Source organism: Pinus tabuliformis, chromosome 8, assembly GCF_031772625.1.
Source record: "Pinus tabuliformis cultivar Carrire ecotype Pingquan chromosome 8, CPIR1, whole genome shotgun sequence".
Classification (NCBI taxonomy): Eukaryota; Viridiplantae; Streptophyta; class Pinopsida; order Pinales; family Pinaceae; genus Pinus; species Pinus tabuliformis.
This window is the reverse complement of record NC_142294.1, coordinates 1529445921-1529451920: the sequence shown is the minus strand read 5'-3', so window position 1 is coordinate 1529451920 and position 6000 is coordinate 1529445921.

Sequence of the window (6000 nt, the reverse complement as noted above, 5' to 3'; positions counted from 1 at the left end):
TGTACATATAGAAACATCACCAACACATATACCAAAGCATATACCAAGACATATACCAAAACACCACATCAAAACCTCTTTGCCTCAACCCGCAAACAAGGAACGATACATAGCCCACATTTGATCCGTCATCTCCCATGTAGATTCATCGGGCCCAAAGTGCTTCCATTGCACCTTAACTTGCTCGATTTCTCGGTTCCGGAGCATCACCACCTTTTTCTACAATATACACTAAGGCTCCGACTAGAATTCTCCATCTGCTTCCACCTGCAATACCAACCAATCAATCACATGATCAACATCTTTAACATACTTATTAAGAAATGACACATGGAACACATCATGGAAGTCCACTATTGGAGGCAGTGCAATTCGATTGGCTACTAGCCCAATCCTCTAAATAATACTGAAGGGTCCATAAAACCACGGTGCCAGCTTGGCACATGATCGAAACTGTAAGGAGCTCTTCTTCAGTTTGATGCACAAGTACACCTGTTCACAGACCTAGAACTCCTTGATTAACCTATTTCGATCTGCATAGCTTTTTTGCCTATCATGTGCTGCCTTTAGATTATTCTTTATAACCTACATTTCTTGTTCCATATCCACCAACATGTTTGGTCCAATCAACACCCTGTTAACTGGATCACTCCAACTAACATGATTATTGCAACTTCGCCCATGAAATGCCTCAAACGGACTCATATTCAAAGATTCCTGATACCCATTGTTGTAAGCGAACTCTACCAGTGGAAGATACTCTTCCCACTTTCATTGTTGATGCATCATATACATCCTCAACATGTCCTTCAATATCCTGTTCACCCTCTCTATCTGTCCATATGTCTGTGGATGATAAGTTGTACTGAAGGCCAACTCTATGCCCAAACCTACAAACAACTCCTTCCAAAACTTGGAAGTGAACTTCACATCTTTGTCCGACAAAATCTTCTTTGGAACACCATGCAATCTAACCAGATCTCTGATGAATATCTATGCTTCATGGCTAGTTGAGAATGTAGATTTCACTGGAATGAAATGTTCAACCTTTTTCAACCTGTCCACAAAAACCATGATGGAATCATGTTGTCTCAATATCCTTGACAACCCTATGATGATGTCCATAAAAATGACCTCCCATTTCCATTCTGGAATCGCAATTGGCTGTAGCAGTCCACCTAGGTGCTTACACTCTACCTTCACATGCTGACAATCAAAACACCTAGCCGTAAACTCTGCTACATCCCTCGTTAGGTTTAGCTAATAATAAAATATCTTCACTGTTGTGGCTGTCTTTTGATAACCTGGGTGATCTTAATATGGTTTCATATGAAACTCCCTCAAGGTCACCTTCTTGAGCTCACTGCTATCTGGAACATATATCATCTCTTTGAATCTAACCAATCCATCTGTTGTAAGGAAATAGTCCACATCCTGTGCACCTGCACCTATACCTGTACCTATACCTGTACCACTACTGTACCTATACTGTCACCTGTACCTATACCTATACTTGTACTGTCACTTGTACCTATACCTGTGCTATCACTGATACATGTGCCTGTACTCTGCTGCAACTTGTGCATAATCTCCATATATCTGACATCCTGTTGGACTTCCTCCAAGATCCTATCCGGTAAGTCTATCCCATAGGAGCTCATAACCGCTAAGTGATCTACCTGAATCAACCTGCTAAGAGCATCTTCCACTATGTTCTCTTTACCTTTGACATATATGATCTCGAAATCGAACTCACTAATCGTAGCCAACCACCGAGCTTTCCTACCATTCATATTTGGTTGGTCAAATACATATCGAAACCAATTGTGATCACTCATCAATGTAAACCTCCTCCCAGAAGATAGTGTCTCCACATCTTCAACGCATGTGTAATCGCTGCCAACTCAAGATCATGTGTGAGATATTTTTGCTCGTGCACATTCAGTTTCCATGACTCATAACATCCCACTTTTCCATCCTGCATAAGGACTCCACCAAGTCATTTCTTGCAAGAATCTGTGCATACTCTTTATCTGAATATGCAATCTTTAACAATGGTGCATGTGTCAACAACTGCTTAAGATGCTCAAAACTAGCCTCATACTCCTCTGTCCATTCAAACTTCTTGCCTTTTCTCTGCAATGTTGTGAGAGGATAAGCAATGTGTGAGAAGTTCCTGATGAACCTCCTATAATAGCTTGACGCCCCCATAAAAGATCTCACCTCATCTACATTCTTAGGAGCTACCCACTCCATGATAGACCTTATCTTCTTTGGACCTACTGCAATTCCCTCCTTGGAGATAACATGCCCTAAGTAAGGAACCTCAATCTCAAATAAACTAAACTTGTTGATTTTAGCACATTATTGATGCTCTCTCAACAACCTCAGCATTGCTCCTAAATATTTGGCATGCTTTTCCTCATTTTTATAATATACCAATATGTCATCAATGAACACAATAACAAACTTATCCAAGTGCGAGCGCTACACACTATTCATCAAACAAATAAATGTAGCTGGAGCATTAGTTAAGCCAAATGGAACTATAACAAACTCATAATGCCCATACCTGGTCTGGTAAGCTATCTTGTAAATGTCCTCCTCTTTGATGCATACCTAATGATATCAGGATCTCAGATCAATCTATGAGAATGTTGTTGCTCCCTTCAACTAATCAAACAAGTCATCAATCCTTAGTAATGGATACTTGTTCTTAATGGTCAGTTTTTTCAACGCCCTGTAGTCAATGCATAATCTGAGGGTACCATCTTTCTTTTTCACAAAAAATATCGGTGTGCCCCGTGGTGATACACTTGGCCTAATGTATCCCTTTTTGAACATTTCTTTCAACTGCAACTTTAACTCTACCAACTCAGGTGTGCTCATCCTATAAGGTGCTTTTGCTGTTGGAGCTGCCACTGGAAAAGACTCAATAGAAAAGTCTACCTCCCTATGAGGTGGAAACTCTAAAATGTCCTCAAGAAATACATCCTTGAAATACTGTAAAAACGGGTACCTGCTCAACATATCTGCATCCTCAACTTCCTTACCCTTATCACTAGAAATGTACACTACAAATAACATATACCCTTTCCTGCGACTACGTTTTTCTTGCATAGTTGTCACCATCCTAACTGATGCGGCTTTCTTCTTTCCCTGCAAGACTCTTGATTCCCCATTGTCATCAACACATCCAATGGATTTGTCATAACAGTCTACCTTGGTTCTATGAAGATACAACCAATCCATGCCCAACAAAATACTTTATGATCCCAATGGTAATACATTCAAATGTGTTGCGGTAGGCATAATATTCAAATCAAATGCACAAGCTCTTACCCAATGATAAAATTGTTTCTTTGTACTTGTATCCAACTTCAATAACCAAGACTCTTCATGAAATTCCTTACTCAAACCACACTTATCCACCAAGTCAGGACTGACATAGCTATAATTAGATCTAGGGTCAATCAAAATAGAAATAACTTGATCACAAAATTATTGTCCATCTCAATGATAGATGTCTAATGATCTTCCTGTTTGTTATCCAATGCTGCATAAATATGAGGAATGCTCTGGCCAACGTCCCCAACATTATGTGCGTCATGTGCATTGTATATCTAAGGCCTACCACCTTGATTTTGTAGACAATCTCTCTTATGATGATCCTTGCCACAAGTCCAACACTCTATAAGCTTCCATATTACACCCTTGTTCTGCTCCTCAGATCATTGTCTACACCCTATTTTAGATGCATTAAACCTCTTAGTTGGTGAAACATTCTATTTATTACCTAAATCTTTGTTTTTACATACTTCTTGTCCCATTTTCCTTTGTTCTTGGTATTGTTTTTCCAGTCTGGGTTCATCTCAGATCTGCACTTCGATTGTTCATAGACTTCTGGATGGCCTCCTCCAATGATATAGGCTCATCGAAATCAATCCTATCTTTGAATTACATTGGTAACCCACTGGTGATTATCTGAATCTCAACCTTCTCCTCCTTGAGGTAAGGCACGTACCTCAGTAGCTCCATGAACTTGCTAGTCTACTCATCATCTATCATAGACCCCATCTTTAGCTCATAGAATTATTTTGCCATGTCATCAAAGTATCTCTCTAACAAATAATTCTTCTGGAATAGCCGCTCAAACTGGCTCCAAGTCAAATATTGCTCTTGTATACCTCTGACATTCTTCACATCTTCCCACCAAATTCCCGCTTTACCTTTGAGGTTGAATGTAGCTACTCTGGATTTCATGTTCTCATAATAATCATGCAACCGAATAACTTCTTCATGACAAGAAACCATGCCTGTCCATCTCTCCATCAAAGGTAGGTGGCTTTGCTTTCTTAAAATCATCTGGAAAGTATCCCTATCACTCCTCCTGTAAGGATGATAATGATATCAATCATCATACCTGTCAGAACCAAAACTAGAATGATATGTGTCTATCTCTTCTCCTATCTGAAGTGTCCAACAATCTTCCATCTCTAACCATTTCATCATTATCCGATCTGTGACCACCATGTGATCTATTACCATATGCCCCATTAGTTTTATCCTCTTTCTCATGGTTGATCTGAAGTGGCCCTTGTCACTGCAAATCTGACAAGCTCTAAAGTATCACTGCATTTACCTTTGCTAGCTTCTCTTGTGCCTACATGATTTTGTCATTACCTTCCTTACAACTCCTTATTTCTTCCTTTAAGCTTCTCAATGTATAAAACAAATTGGAAGAGTTCCCAACACCATATCTCTCTTCTGATCCATAGTGAGAGTCTTTGTAGTCAACCATCTTGCTAGCCATTTAATATTTCTTCCTACAAGATATATTATGTTAGCTAAACCAAATCACAATAAACCAATGTACCTTAGTATAGCTTGGGGAGGATACCTTTTCTGAAAGATCATCAAATCAGTTTGATACATATATAACATAATCATGATAGCATATGCAAGAATAACACATAAAAATATGACGATGCAACCATCATTCTAGCTAGGGTCCAGTCATCAACGCATGACCTTAAAAACAACACACATCACGACCTCATGCATGACAACAACCACTACATCGTTGTACACTTGACCACATGAAAACATTAACATACATAAGAAATGTGCAACCAACCATACACATGCATAAACACATATGATCAAGCATGAATGAACAATTCTTGAAACCAAACCTACAAGAATGATACATGCAACCAAGCATACACGAATGCAATCGAACATACAAGAATGTAACCAAGCATACAACAATGATACATGTAAGTGACATATAACAATATGTAACCAATCTTACACTCACGACGATGCATCCCACAATAACAACATAAACATCCACATGGCAACATTACTACAACCATGATCAACATTATGAAAATGAAACAACCACAAGAATGCAAAGGTAAGAGACACACATGCAATCGACATTCATGTATGACCAACACACAGCCCATCCAGTATGATGGGTGAACCATGCTCTGATACCACTTTGTAACACCCTCCTCCCACATCTACTGAAGTGACTAGTCAGCCAGGGTAAACATGTGATGTGAGGCCACAATGATAGGATTAAACTTCCTAAGTCACGTTAAGGAAGTGCAAATGACAGAAACACACCATACACACCTTCAACATCAGCCTTAAGACCCTCAGGAACCAATCCAACACTTTGGGTAGCTTGTGCTTGGGTCCCACTAAACTTTTGGATAACTAGACCTTTGTATGCTCTCATGCTATGGGAATGTTAATGTCCATAGACCTCTGGATGCTCTCACAAGCCTTCTTGCCAGTGTCTAGGGACTCTTTTTGTCAGTTCTATGCCAACGTCCCCGGGAATTAAGACACATTTTTAGGCCGAGAACCTAGGTCACTACCCAGAATGGCATGATACCTTACGAACAATAAATTAACAAGGAAATGATAGTGAAAAATAAATCACTTAAATGAGACCTTGACTGGACCCCTACTAGCCATCACATGCAT